The sequence below is a fragment of the Oxyura jamaicensis genome, chromosome 6 (genome assembly GCF_011077185.1).
Source record: "Oxyura jamaicensis isolate SHBP4307 breed ruddy duck chromosome 6, BPBGC_Ojam_1.0, whole genome shotgun sequence".
In the NCBI taxonomy this organism is placed as follows: Eukaryota; Metazoa; Chordata; class Aves; order Anseriformes; family Anatidae; genus Oxyura; species Oxyura jamaicensis.
Window position 1 is genome coordinate 8,629,742 of NC_048898.1, and position 14,946 is coordinate 8,644,687.

The 14,946-nt window shown below is 40.8% G+C and overlaps 1 protein-coding gene across 2 annotated transcripts in view; it reads right to left on the reverse strand.

Moving 5' to 3' along the window:
- WAPL (WAPL cohesin release factor) overlaps positions 1-14,946 on the reverse strand; it is a 147,841-nt gene that overhangs the window by 76,241 nt on the left and 56,654 nt on the right. The window contains exons 1-2 of one of the 2 annotated variants that reach the window (XM_035329593.1): positions 14,272-14,462; positions 6,236-6,426 (exon numbers count right to left, since the gene is read on the reverse strand). The gene's annotated coding sequence lies outside the window, so the exon portion shown is untranslated. Of the gene's footprint in view, positions 1-6,235; positions 6,427-14,271; positions 14,463-14,946 lie in introns of those variants that run through there. The other variant, XM_035329592.1, reaches the window with a different exon arrangement.

Sequence of the window (14,946 nt, forward strand, 5' to 3'; positions counted from 1 at the left end):
CCCGCCGCGCCGCGCGGTGCCCGCTGGGGGGTGTAGTTCGCGGGGCCCGAGGCCTGGGGCGCGGCCTAGGCCCGGCCCGCCCGGAGCCCCCCGCGGGAGGCGGCCTGGCCGGGAGGGAGCGGCCCCGCGCCCCGGCTTCACCCGTGCTGCCGCTTCCAACGCCTCCACCCACGTACAGGGTGTTCGCGCGCACCTTTGGGACTCCAAGCGGCTCCTATAGAACGAAAAAACACCGCGAACGCGAAAAATAATTTTAAAAATCCCAGCCTGAGAACCTAAAGTGGCTTCACAAGCCTTCTGGTCACACTAGCCCGCCGAGAAACAGTTTTAAAATACATGTGTCAAATACAATTTATTTTTTAAGCAGTAACAAAAATGAGAGGCCTATTTCATTGCACACACACAAGGTTGGGGTTGTCTCCATACTTCTGGTTAAGACACCTGGCTTTTTTCTCAATCTCTACTAAAACCAATGCTAGTTAATGGCTTCCAATAAAGAGACATAAGATGGTTTTGTTTAATGATCCCTCAAGTAAACCAATTGCTTGCCTTTACCTGCCACCTGTTGATACGTTACAAGCTTGTAGGTATAACTTGTGAAGAACAAACACTCTGAATGTGCTCTGTCAAAAACACTGCACAGCTGGTGCTCGGGAAAGGGAAGATAAAATAAACTGTGAGAAATACAAGGTGAGTTGAAATATCATAGAAGTGCCTATTGTGTTTCAAAGAAGGCTTACAGGTTTATTTATACCTTAAACACCTGACTCAGTTATGGAAGAGCTATTGAAAACTGGTTATAAATGTTAAAGTACATAATTAGAATATAAAAGGTGAGAAGGTGTTTTTTTTTGTTTGTTTTTTTTTTTTTTTTTTCCCTGTGAGTATTCTTGTATCAGAGCTACTAATTAGCTTGTTTAAACTTCAAGAGTAAAACAGTATGCAAAACTCAAACTGGTTTAGCTATCCATTGCATGAGTTTGAAAGTCTTATTTGGTGACTGATCTGTTAGACAAAGAGGGAAGAACAGCACTGTGAGAGCTCAGAATACCCCGAGGCTCTCCGGAGTTCTTTACAACATTAAAAGAATTATCCTGAGAATCAGAAGAATATCGAATTGAAACCAAGAAACTATTTGGAAATAGTTTCTAAATCTATTTGGATATAAAGTTATGTTAAAAATTGAAATTAAATTAGTGTCTGACCTAAAACCTGAGCTACTTACATCATTTAAACTGTAATTTAGATAATTTGGTGCTATAGTGATAATAACTGGGTATAATTTGAAAGCTGTCATATACCCTAGAACCCATGGGTTATCTTTGTATTTTCAATGGTATTTTTAGTCTTCATAAAATCTCCATACAGAGTAATGTAACACATTGCAGATTCATGGTCATGGTAGCATTCCACATGACTAGCAGATGACGCTAACCTAATTTATGTGCTGACTGCCCTATCTTAGGTATCAGCAGAAGCCTGTAAGTCCAGAAAAACCTTTTACTTAAATGATCATGGGAACCAAACGTTGTTATGATAAAAAGCAGCTGAAATGAGGGACAATGTTTCCACTCCTACTTTACTGCAGATACGTTTGAAAATTTTACTCCCAGTAACTCAGTACTTTTGGCAATTAACATGTTAAACCTTGCTATTTCCATTTTATCTGGCTTACCTCAAATATGCAGGCAACAAGACAGAGCAAATAAAAGCCAAACCCCATCTACTTTTGGCAGTAGGTAAGTTTAGTTCTCATAAAGGGTGGAATTCAACAGGCATCTTATTCCTTGTGTGGAATTATTATTGATAGTTGCCATCTCCCTTAATCATAAATAAATAAATAAATAAATAAAATCCCTACCACAAACTTCACAAGAAACAAACCACACAAAACACTTCAGTTTGGCATTTGCCTTCATGAAGAAAGCAGTGGGCGGTAAGCAGCCATCTTACATCTCCAGCTTTTCCATCTTAAAAACTTACTCTGGAAAGCCAGAGTGTGTCGTACAGCATTCTGTAACTCCCCCCACAAAAGAACCTAACGTTTTTACTACGTATAATAAAGTCAGAAAACACTGAAAGATGCAGCACAAAGGCATCAAAGCTGGAGATGAGAGAGAAGTGAAACAGGAGGAGGAATGTATAAGAAGGACAGAACAGTTATTTGGATACATCTCATCTTAATACACCCTACGGCCATCCCAGTTCTCTTTTTGAGGTTCTGTGCTGAGATTTCAGGGCAGGGTGTGGGAAGTTACAAGCCAAATTTTCCAAAATAAGTTGTAGCCTAGTGCAGAGCCTTTCACAGAATTCAATCTTACAGCAGACATTAAAACATTTTAAACTGTTTCAGAGTAGATTTTCTTCCAAAATAAAATGGAGGCAACAATGCAGGTAAATGGAAGGTTTCCCACGCAGCAGATACTCCAGGACAGCAGTGTCCTTCCAGAAACCATCAGGAAGGCTTCACAGTGTTGCCTTATAGTCAAAGTGAGCATCTGACAGCTTAACATGAGGCTACAAGCAGATTTTAAGAGGAGCATGGCAGTAGGTATCCTTTATATCGAGTATACAAATTAACAGCATAATGCATCCTTGCTTTGCTCCTTTTTCCAGCGAAGGAGAATAAATTCAGTAACCCACTGCCCACTTCCCTCCTAAGCATTACCCAACAAGTAACTCACAGGCAGGCTCTCCCTGTTTTCCTAATGTCCAGAACTTTTCCCCCAGAACTACAAAACCCAGTGGCACCTGAGTCCACTCAGCATCTTCTTCTCCTCCTCCTCCTCCCCCTTCTTCTGTGTCTCACCTAGTCACTGTTTGCCTCCTATGTTCTCGCCAGCTTCCTACAGTACTTCCTTCCTCACCTTTCCTGCAGGTGGGAAGGGATGGGGAAGAAGAGGATGTCCTGCTGTTCCTGCTGCACTCACAGCTGCTGCAGGGCTTTTATGTCTCAATTAGTACCACTTAAAATGTTAAACGTTTCAATGTGTTTTGCTTTTTCTTTGTGAAATGTCTGTCTCCTCCTGTTCCTGTCCTTCAAGTGTCACCCCGCACACCTGGGTGAGAGCACTCAGGGCTTTGCCATTTCACTGGGGCTAGAATTTCCCCCTTCCTATTTGCATAGCAAAGAAGGGAGGGTAAAGAGACACATTAAGTAACTAATTACCATGCTTTAGTCAACCTCTCTGAAGCAGCACTGAAAATAGTTATTTATACATTAGTATTGCTGCTTATGGGTGCTGGAGGAAGTTCAGCAAAACCACCAGTGGCAGCATGGGAGTGGGTGAAAACAGCTGTGCCAAGAGCTGCAGCGCTCAGATCAGAGCACGCAGGGGTGGGGAGGGAAGGAGGGGAGACCTGCAGCCCCCTGTGCATCCGAGTGTGATTTCTGTCAAGAACAGCTTTTCTTAGTACGGCATTCCCGATGGGCAGCATGTTACTTCTCTGACACTCATCCCTGAGAGGACTGAAAGGCATTCAAGTAGGGGATCTTGATGCAGTCTGCGATCATGTTTTTCTGCATTTATCTTGCAGCTTTCTCATCATACAAGATGGCCAAGACAAGGCATTAAGTTCCATAACTGAAAGGTTAGAAGAAGCACCACTGAGCAGAACAAATGAATGCTTTATGGGAGTGCAGCAAGGAGCTAGTTTTGGGGGGATAAAAGGAGTTCTCTGGATCCTGGCACTAAAGAATCAGACCCAGGCAGCTAGCAGGAAAAAAAAAAAAAAAAAAGTTATGCTACTCCACCTTCTCTCCAGCCTGCACACCCATCTGTTGCAATCATATGAGAGGCGGCATCATCTCTACAACATAAAAGCCTCTGGAAATACTAGTTTTACTCGACGAACCAACAGTAGTCATTCACCTACGGCTAAATTCTCAGTGTTTGTTCTGAGCAATTTTTTTCCCTAGGTGATCAGCTTGCAAGTCTGCTGGAAAAACCCCTGGTGAAGTACTAGTGGGAAAAGCACAAAGTAGCTTTCACCTTGTTACAATAGCCAAGGTCAACTTTATTCTGCTGTGCAGTTTATCTCAGCAAGCTCTGCTGAGAGAGTAACTGCCTGTGCCTTTTTCCATGAAGACTTCACAACATGCCAGCATGTTCCAGGTTTTTTTTTTTTTTTTTTTTTAAAAAAAAAAAAAAAAAAAAGCACACTCATTTAAAGTTAGGCTGCATTGTCACTGCAAAAGAGGCAAGGAAAGCTTAGGTTCTTTGGTCAGATAAAGTTTACATTGCTCTGTTACAAAACTAAGTGGGGCTGACTCTCAAATGCCTGAGATCTTTTGCTACCTTACAAGAGGAGCAAATAAAATTGCTCCCTGAAGTTTTCTAAGAATTCTTCTTTTAAGAACTTGTTTCTCATTGTTGTTGAATTTATCTCTGTCTTCATGCTGGCAGTCCTTAATGAAAGCTATCAAAATGTACTGACATAGCACTTAATGGGGAGAGAAAGACATGGCAGTGAAAAAAGCAATTGGTGTTTTAAACCGTCTTTCTTACAAAGAGTTTGATGGAACTGACTGCCCTGTTCTATTCCTAGGGTAGCAGCCATTACTGTTGCTTACTTCACTAATGTGCTTCCTTCACCTGCTTGTACATGACCACCACCTATAAATTACATTCCTTTCTCCTCTGGTTTATTAGGTTTTTGTATGGCTCTTTATACACAGATGCTATAATCACTCTGTTCCCTTTTCAGTTGATTCATAGGATTTATTTTTCACCTTGGTATTTCTTACATACTTGTTTCTGTTCTTCAAAGAGTAGAACTCAGCCAGAAACCAAGCGCTTCTATAGCGGTCACAAAACATTAAGCCATAGCAATGTCAGCTCAAACAACTAAGTTGCTGCACTGAGACCCGTATGTGTGGCCTTTGGAAGCCGTGGGCAATGATACAAAGTACAAACAAACAACAACTGGAAAAGCAAATCCACAAACAATTCAAAGCTTGCAGGACTAAAGAGAACTGGATGAATGGATCCCTGAACCTCATGGCAGAGGTAATTATCTAACAAATTAAACTGATACAATGAAAATTAAAGAATAACAACATGAAGATTTCCTCCTGAAGAAGGAGGAGGCAACAAAAATATCAGTTAGTGGCTACTGTTGTTTCCTGCCACAGCACAGTTCTGAACCAACTACTTTCCCCTTTATTCCAATTACAGTGCAGTACCGTAAAGAGCTGTAATGTCTTCTGCCTGTTGCACAAGAACTTTGTACACCCAGCACCATGCATGGTGCCAGTTCTGCAATCCTTTCTGCATTTGACAAGGTTCACTACATACAACATTACCATGCTTTGTGAAAAGACCATGTGCAGAAGTGCCTGCTAACGAGTGACGAAGTATTTCAGAATTGTATTTAAATTTAGCAAAAGGCTAAAAAAAAGAACCTGTTTCAATTGATTCTTTAGACATATCAAAACTCTTCACTGGATCTTGCCACATTTCAAGACAGCAGAACAGGCCCTCTGTGTTTACTGACCAAAAGCACATTATTAACCTAATAATACTGGCCCGTAACAGCCTCCTTATACTATAGTTTTCCCACTGTGATCTTGAGTTTGAGGTGAACGTTTACTGTGTATCACGTTGTTCCTTGGTAAATATTTGAAAGACTGGAGAAACACATTTATGCAAGAGCTTAGGCTTAAGCTATGACTACTGCAAATAACTCATAATGGCTCCCTGTTGGTTTTCATGAAGAACGCTTTTACAGTATCTGTTTAATAACTGAGGGAAAACAAAACCTAACTCCCCTTTCTCTTCATCTTCTGATGTGTTATCTCAAACAGCTAGAACATTTGGTAACCACAGGTGTCTACTTGGTGCTTTTCCGTGCTCTACAGATAGCAAATGTGTGCCTGTAAGCACATTTTAACCCAAATACCATTGCTGATCACCTACCTTGCAGAGACATGGCAAAAAAGGACTAGAGCTCATTAAATCAAGAAATATCATTTCATAGTCTACTTCAGCTCACTCCTAAGTGCTGTGCTCCCTGTCCCCTAATGCAAGTGATAGGATGCAACATCCAAATCTTCAAAGAAAATCCCACTAATGAAGTACTAGTGCACAAAGCTATTGAGAGGTGATTTTACAGATAACCTCAGAGGTTTCCTTTTATTTGTATTCTTTGGAAGTAATTTACCTTTAAGACTGGAGAAAAACAGACATCAGTAAGAGCATACTGCTTATTTCCAGAGGTAGGTACCTACAGGCACCAGAAGTGGAGCTTCCACTAGATTGCGTCCCTAAATGCTTTATCTCAGACTTGCAGAAAGCTGCTCCATGGCTGACAGTGCAGATCTTTCCTGTCCCATTGAGTTCCCAGGCTTTGTAAGTTTCAGTGTAGGTGCCAAAGAAATTGAAGATCCGAGTCTTCTGGCTTGATTTTCCATCATCTTCTTCCCCCCTGCCAAAGGAATATTGAGTAAAGGCTGAGTAATCAAACAGACATTGCTTACTGGCTTCACCTTTGCACTGAATAATCACTTTAGTCATTTTCAGTTTGGACCAAATTCAAGCATGCTGCAGAGAAAAAAAAATATTTTTTTTCCCAAGCCATTGAATTATCCATCAACAGTTACCAGTAGCTGAAAGAGTGAAAAAAAACATATCTGAAAGGGTATTGATTGTATTTGTTCATTGTTACTGGATATAAGTCAACATGTACAAATACCAAGCGTTTATGAAACGAAGGCCCAATCAAGTAGAAAAGATGTTTTTAAGTAATAACAGCTCTCTGCTGGACTCCAGTGACACCTACTGGTAAATAAAGAAGTTACCAAACATTTACTGAATGCTGAAGCATTACTTCATGCACCTGCCCTCAGGATCACTAAATATATTCATTTTGGCAGCTCAGCCTAAGAATCATGTTACAATTCAGAGTTAGAGTTGAAGGAAAAAATTCTGCTTATTTTTGAAAACAGGATTTTGACACCATCTGATTGCAAACTTCTTGGAACTGCATTTTTATCACTAAGCATATTGTCAAATCATATCTTACTATTGACAGCAGTACAGTAGAATAGTCCAGTGGATTTTTTGCTTAGAGTACACTGACATGCCTCCAATTATTTCTTTAATCATTTTATTAACTATAGTCAGAAACTGAACTTAATACATCTTCACTTGCACTCAATTGCATGTGTTCTTGCACGGATTCCAATAATTAAAATTGCATCACCATTAGCACAGCCAGCTGAGATTTGTGTTTTATCCCTCCTATTTGTAGTGCTGAACTGGTTTGTCTTAGCTGTATTAGTCTTGTAGGTCATACAGATATTTCTGAACATGATTTCTGCCACTGCTTGTAAAAGAATAAATACCAATAAATTCACTAAGAGATAGCTGGGAGTCATTTTTTCTGGCTTCTGTTAAGTAGTTTGTGCGTTCTTTTTCTGTTAGGTGATAGAAAACTGACCTTTCTCACCCTGTTAATGAGATTTCATGAGTCCTAGAAAGCTCCTGGAACACTATTTCAATAGCAAGACAATAGAAAGATTAGCCTACCTTTCCCATCTCCAGAATCACAATTCAAAGAAGCTATTTCCAGTAGCCTTTCAGAAAAGACTGGAATGAGTAGCTCTTTTTATAGAGGAAATACAGCTGTCACATTTCTACATACCCTTCTGATCAGGTAATGCAACCAAGCTAAGTGATTTGCATTTCAGTTATTTGAGATATTTTGTTTAGGAAAAGAGAATCCTCCGTGCATCTTTCAGGTTATTCCCTACAACTGCAAAGCTTGATGCAAGGCTTTATACGTTTCTTACAGGTCTGCTTCAGAGAATGGATGCGTTATGCATGATGTACATCCAGAGACACAGCAGCTACCAGCTGGAGCACGCAGGACCAACACAATAAGCAGAAGCAGTACTTTCAGTTTCTCCAGCTACAGTGTAGGCCCCACTACAAAAAGCTAACTCAGTGTATTGGCATGTATATTTAAGAAACTTTGTGGCTGAGGGTTTTGTTCTGTGGTTGAAGGGGAAATAGCATACGCAAGGTTTTTAACCAGTCTTGTCAACCAATTGGCAATAAACATAACATTGATAGAGGTCAATTCCATCCATAAGTCAACTGAAAACTTTGTCCTTACTGCCTCTGGCAGGCTTAGAGTTGCCTCAGTTTCACCTTTTCTAACATTAAAGCACTCTTATCACTGAACTAAACCAAATATCCCAAATAAACATGCTACAAATCATTCAAGGGACTGAAGCTTCCAGTCCAAAAGCCTAATTTGGTAAAGTCTCCTGGTGTCTGGTACTCAAAAGATCTGCACTCTCCCAAGAGACCAAAAATGCTGTGCGGAGGGGTGAAGACGCATGGCAATGAGCAGCCACTACGCAGCCCCAGCAGCACAAATCTACACAGCTCCCAAAGATACCAGCATGGGCATCCCAGACCAAGGAATGCACAGAGCTTTTCAGTACCACAACTTAAGTTCAAAAATTATTCCTGACTTAAAGAATATAGATCAGGCACATTTGCAGAGGCAGGAATATTTTTCTAAGTTATGGGAGAGGCCAGAGACAGGTGTGAGGCAGCTTAGTTCTAGGCTAGAATACTGGCCCATTAAATGCTGATCCCAGTATTCAGTAAGAACAATTTCTAAGGTAGGCTATAAAAAGAATGACTTCTAAAGGAAACATGGAGACTTTTATATGTCAGACTATAAATACCTTAAGTGATAATTTAATATTGATTTCACAAACATGTCAGTAATGTGTATATATAATTAGAATGAAAAGATATTGGAGAAATAGAAATTGGAGAAACATGTTGCAGCTTGAATCTAGTGAAGGAAACGTTAATTCTTTTTTCTAAAACTTGCATACATAGATGCATCAGACTCCAGAGCAGAACTATGCATGAGATCATGGAAATCGGATGCTCAAATGTTATTCCCTGGCACTCTGTTCAGGTCCAGGGTTAACTGTAACTTTGCTGAAGAGCACAGTGTCAGACAAACTCATGGGAAGTTGTCATGGTGACAAACAAATGCACACAGAAAGAGAGGAATATAGGAAGAATGAGCCCCTAAAAATTCAAAGGACTTTGTATTCACACCTTGACTAAACAGATTCACATAACAGAATATAATTATTATACCAGGATTTAAGCATCTTGTAAATTAGATGTTAATCTCCCCACATGTGGGGCAAAAATATTTAATTTAATTTGAGAAAAATCCATTCATTCCTTTGTGAACAATAAGTGGGAAGCTTCTCCTGGCAAGTGAGGAAAGCCTAAGTCACCTGTTTCTAAGTTTCCATTTAAACCAAATAGTTTAAATTTCTCATTTAAAAAAAAAAAAAAAGCCAAAAGCTACCTTTTATGTGAACAGATGCTGTGCTGTCTTCTTGAAGCTGCAGGCTTAGAGGCAGATTTGTCATGCAGCTGCAGAATGAAGACAACAAGCCTGCTCTGTTCCAGGGCTGCTATTCAGCCCCTTTTGGGCAGCAGTGAAAGAAAATCACATCAATTTCATGCTGGTTTTGCAGGTCTACAAAGATATGAGCAGCATCAGATAGAGACAAACCATGCCTCGATTACAGGGGAGGAAGATAAAGCTTGTTGGGAAAACAAGGTATGGAAGACCAATTCAGTGTTTATACATCATTTAGTTTCACATACCTTTGACTTTTGGGTACTTATTGGTTCATGGCATTGTTTCTGTAACAACCTCTACCCTGGTTGAGTTACAGACAGAGCTCCAAGTACAATTAATTGCAGCATGAGTAGGGATCCCATATCCCTTCTGGAGCACAGATTTTACAGACATCAGCCTCTGTCCCCATCACTAGCACTTCACCTATGGCCCACACAGGTCTCAACACAGGTCAGATGTTTTCTGCATCTGACATCACTCTGAATTAAAACAGCTGAACTGCAACGCAGACATTTTACATAGCATCTACCTCTGGATTTAACTGTAATATCAAGAGAAATTCCAACTGCAGACACAGGAAAAAAAAAAAAAAAAAAACTTCTCAGGAAGGCCAAGGAACAAGTTACCTGGAGAGGCTGTGCAGTTTCCATTCCTGAAGGTTTTCAAGACCCAACTGGATATAATACTGAGCAACCAGGCCTGACCTTACACCTGACCTTAGTTTGAGCAGGAGGTTCGATGAGTGACTTCCTGAGGTCCCTTCTCACCAGGATTACTGTGATAAACTACATATACAGGTAAGTGCCAAGGGACCCATACACTTTTTGAAGATGGAATCATATATAGACACTAATAGCTACCCTAGCATATATTAACTTCATCTGTCTATATTATTAGCATCTAAACTAGGGCCCACGGGATACTACATTTTCTGTAAAACCAACACTGTAGGTTAGGGCAGCTGCACACAGCTGGTTATTCAGATCAGTAGAAAGTGTGTTATGGAATATGTTTTTGCAGCATTCCCAGGGAGAGGAAATAAAGAACTGGTAACAACTGGGAGGTACATGGATTGCCTTTGTGCATTAATAGGAAACACTAGTCTTTGTTTTTAATGGTCTTGGAAACTAAGCTTAGTAAGAAGCAGCTCATTTAACAGGTATCAGGATGATCATAATCAGGGCTAACCATGCTGAGATACGAACATACAGAATTTGATAAAAGCAGAAGCACAACAGGGCTAGAAAAGCAGGCTGGTGCGATGGAGCTTGTAACAATCCATCGACTGTGCTCTGCCATATTCTTGCTTTAAAGGATACTCAGCCAAGTACAATCATGCTATATTAAACTTATGTCCTGTTTATTTATAATGATTGCCCATCTTCCATGCTCAATTCCTTTTTTTTTTTTTTTTAAACAACGCAAGTTAGCATTGAGCTTGCCTGCTAGTAGTTTTGATTGAGCTATAGTACCTTCAGTTGATAATTCAGACATAAAAGAACAAGACTTGGAAATTCAACTGAATGAACTGCCTATCAGTGAGCCAGTTCAAGAAGTAGCCTCTTATCTCCTTCAGGCCATACTTGCTGTGTTTCCTTTATTCCAAATGAAGTATAGAAACAGAGCTAAGCTTTTTCCCCTCTCCAAATACCAACTCTACTGATTAAGCTGAGGGCTGCACCCGTACTTCAGGCAGGATGCCTCTGGACTGAGTCAGCATACTGAAACTAGCTCTTCAGGGGCAGAGGACTGCAAGAGCCAGACCTGCCATAGTGTCCATCCTGTTGGGACCAAGTGTGGGCAGAAGAAAGCAAACTGATACAACTCCAATTAGAGTGCTCTCCTATCCTTCCTGCAGGAGACAATTGAGAAGGATCTGTCTCAAGCACAGATCTCCTTCCTCTCTGCTCACGTTGCATTGTCTTCAGACACGTTACAATCCAAATACAACCTTCTGCTTGTTGCTAAGATATGAGTCAGGAGACCCCAGTGTGTCTTCCTAGAGAACAGGAAGCAAACTATCAGATGACGGACAAGGTAAACAGCCGATCTCTCAGGAAACAATTCTACTCCACAAGATGTTAAAGAATGCACCTTGGACCTAAGATCACAGATACCTGCTTGTTTGAATACAGTGTTATATGTTTATGCTGATAGCTAATAAGGAAACACTATTTTACAAAAGTATATTCCACTTTAAATCTACTCAATCTGAGGCAGTTCATTCAGATTAATTTTGGAGCCCTGTTCTTGCATGGTCAGATTAAGATTTTAAGGCCAGAAAGTTTTACTAATGCATTACCTTAACAATGGCTGTATCACATAAGACTGTAGATCCATCTAACCCAAATTCCTACCTCCTGTCTGGGAAACAGCTCAGGAACAGAGCAGTTTACAACTGAACTGCTATGTGAGTGCTCCAACAGGTTCCGCCGCCCCACTCTGGCTGCCTGTGCTTACGGCCAGCTCAGACATGATGCAGAGAAACATTTGGTTTGTGTGCAAGAGCTGTGAGAAGCCTCACCAGGGTTTTCTCTGCCTTGCTTCATGCTGCATTTAAGCTTAGGTCCTCATACTTGGTCTGGCTCAACATGTTTGAAGTACAACCTCTAATCCATAGCTATGCTGTAGGTAAACCTATGCCTGGCTACGGCGATGTGCCCTGCTGATCCCCAGCCAGACTTGGCTCTCTCATTAGGCCTTGGGCATGCCTCATCACTACAGACTTGCCTGGTGATGACTGTGGTACTGCTACCGCCCCTCCTCTGTTCTTGCCACACAGGTCTCATGGAATTGCAACCCTTGTTGGCAAGGCCACTGTCCTGCCTACCTTCCCGGCAGCCTCAGCTCCCGGCAGCCTTCCCTTGTGGAGCAGCCCATTCTTGAGGTTACCTGATGGCAATTTCTTCAGAGACAATTCTTTGGAGACAAACAAGAAGCTTGATTCTACATTAGGTTAGAATCTTACGCCAATTTGGTAACACCTAAGATGCACTGGAAGAGTTCTTGATGAATGTAATTCCTCCTTAGCCCTCTAAGCTCTTCTCAAAGCTCCACTAATAAAGCTTAGAAGTGCAAGCTTCCACATATTCTGGGTACAAAAAAAAAATTGGACAACTGACTCAAAAAAAGTCAAAAATTTAAGAATAAAAGCTTCTTTGCTTTCTTTACACATTTGTTAGAAAGCCTGATGCATGCTTCTAGCACCTTATAGTATAAGACAGATTCCGTAATCAGTAGGAACAAGAATTAGCAATGAAGGCAATGATACTCATGCAGTGCAATTTACCACAAGGCATCTGTCTGTACATGAATTAGTAGTTTCCTTAATTATCTGTAATAGGAAATCCCAGGATTCTCGGCTGGCCCTGTCAGTTAATATTAACTACAGACTTAGAAAATCATATAAAAATAGAAAGGAAATTGAATCCTGCAGAGGCAGCAGTAGCACTTTATGAGGAATGCAAATTTAGCTTGACTGGGAACTGCTGTATTGGCACCATTGATCCCATTCCAGTTTGCCAACACACCACACCACAGAATTCAATACAACATGTTGTTCAGTTAACTCACAGCTCTCACACAAAACAAAAGGACTACCATAGACAGAAGAGTTGATAACTCACATCCACAAATACAGATTCTGCTACCGAACAGCTAGTATCTTCTCTAGTAATAACCATCAGGCAGAATTAATTTGTTTTCCTTCCAGGAGAACGTCCTCTCCTGTGTAATCAAGGACACAGATAGGTCTTCTAGATGAGGCTGGGACTCAGGCAGCCTGCGTTTCTGAATAGCCTTGCACAACTCTCTTACTTCACGTCCAATTTCTGAAGTACAAAATGAAAATACTACTCTTGCCTTGCTAAGATTTTTTGTCTTCCATGTGTATGGCTTTGGACAGGGGAAATTCCTCTTTTTGACACTCAGAATGCAAAGCTGCCATCTTTTGCAGTCTTTTACAGCTGCTCATTAAAAAGAAGTCATTCAGTGGTAAAAAAACACTGCTCTAGAGAGAAGGCAATGTTCCTCAGCAGGCTACCTTTCTGAGAACAGTACCTGGCCTGATAGGCCTCCCTTGTAAAGTACAGTAGGACCTGACTGATACTACAGGAGGGGTCACATTTGAGTTGCAGTTTGGCCCATTGTAATTCATAACAAACATTTTAACAACATTTTTAAGGTAAGACAAGAAAAGACTAAAACAACTACATGTAGTAATCGATGGATTGTCCTGTCACTATTTTACCACTGAGATTTGACAGAAGGGGCTGTCTCAAGCACTAAATTTTCACTCAAATAATTGTCCTGTAATTACTTTCAGAAGCAGTAAAAAAAACCAAAGCTATCCTCTGACTCGCACACAACTAGAAGCAAAGCTACAAGATATTTGATATCTCTACTGTCTTTTGTTTAGATAAGCCTGTCTCACCCCTTATGCTCAGCCTCCATCAGCTTTCTATACTTAGTTTTCAGTTCTCTATACTGCTTTATTGCACAACTGCATGCTTGCTCATAGTGGCACCTGTAACAGGCACCTCAGGATAGGGAAGGAAGAACCATGTCTTTAGGATGCAATTTAAACATGGGTTACATAAGTGACAAACTCCAAGAATGGCCTGAAGGGCAGTTGAAGAAGACAAGCACAGGGATTTCCATGAGCTGTAAAGCACTGGTAACAAGAGCATTAAGATTTTCTATTTAATATAAATACTGTCATTCCAGATGCCTGAAAGTCATATAGATTAGTTCTATTGCTACTAAGCTTCATTTCATCGGGAGACAGCAAGAACTAGCTTTTCTTTAAGAGACAAGGAGCTAAGTACAGTAACAAGGCTAGTAGCACTTAGACCCCGTTACCTGAGCAAGGTTGACTCAAGGATAGTAGCTAAATTTGATCAAGCATCTAGATCATACAGCAAGGTCTGGTGATGATGCAGGTCCAAGGTCAAGCCAGGCAGTCAAACTTCAGGCCAGAACTAATCTAGCAGAAATAACTAGTCTCAGACAAAACTTGGTGGGTGCTCAGTAGATGTGTCACAACAAGGGTAAGCCCAAAATCAAGATACAAAGCCAGGCTATAAATTAGGACTGGGGCCAACAACTAAGAATACCATAGCTGAGTTACAAAGAAAATTTAAACGTATATTGAAGGCCTACAGCGGAGCTTAAGTAGATCTCCTAGGCCCATGGTCAGAGAATATGTATGTGGGTGTGGGTCCCAGCTGAGGTTGGTTACTGCTATTAAGGCCTAGTCACTCCTGGCCCTGGCACATATAAGTGATTTATCTTAAACAAAAAGTAAAAAAGCAACACAGTTCTTCAGAGAATCCACAGCTTCTCAAGCACTGTATTTGCACAAACAGGATATTTTGGAAGAATAGTACTGCTTCAAACAGATATCACAGTACTACATAGGCCCCATTGCTTTCACAATTTAATTTTCAGGCAGTTACTGGCACAGCTGGCTCTGCACATGACTCGCACCTGCTCAGCATGTGATCACATTCCTGTCAGCCTTGTGACAGCTCAGAA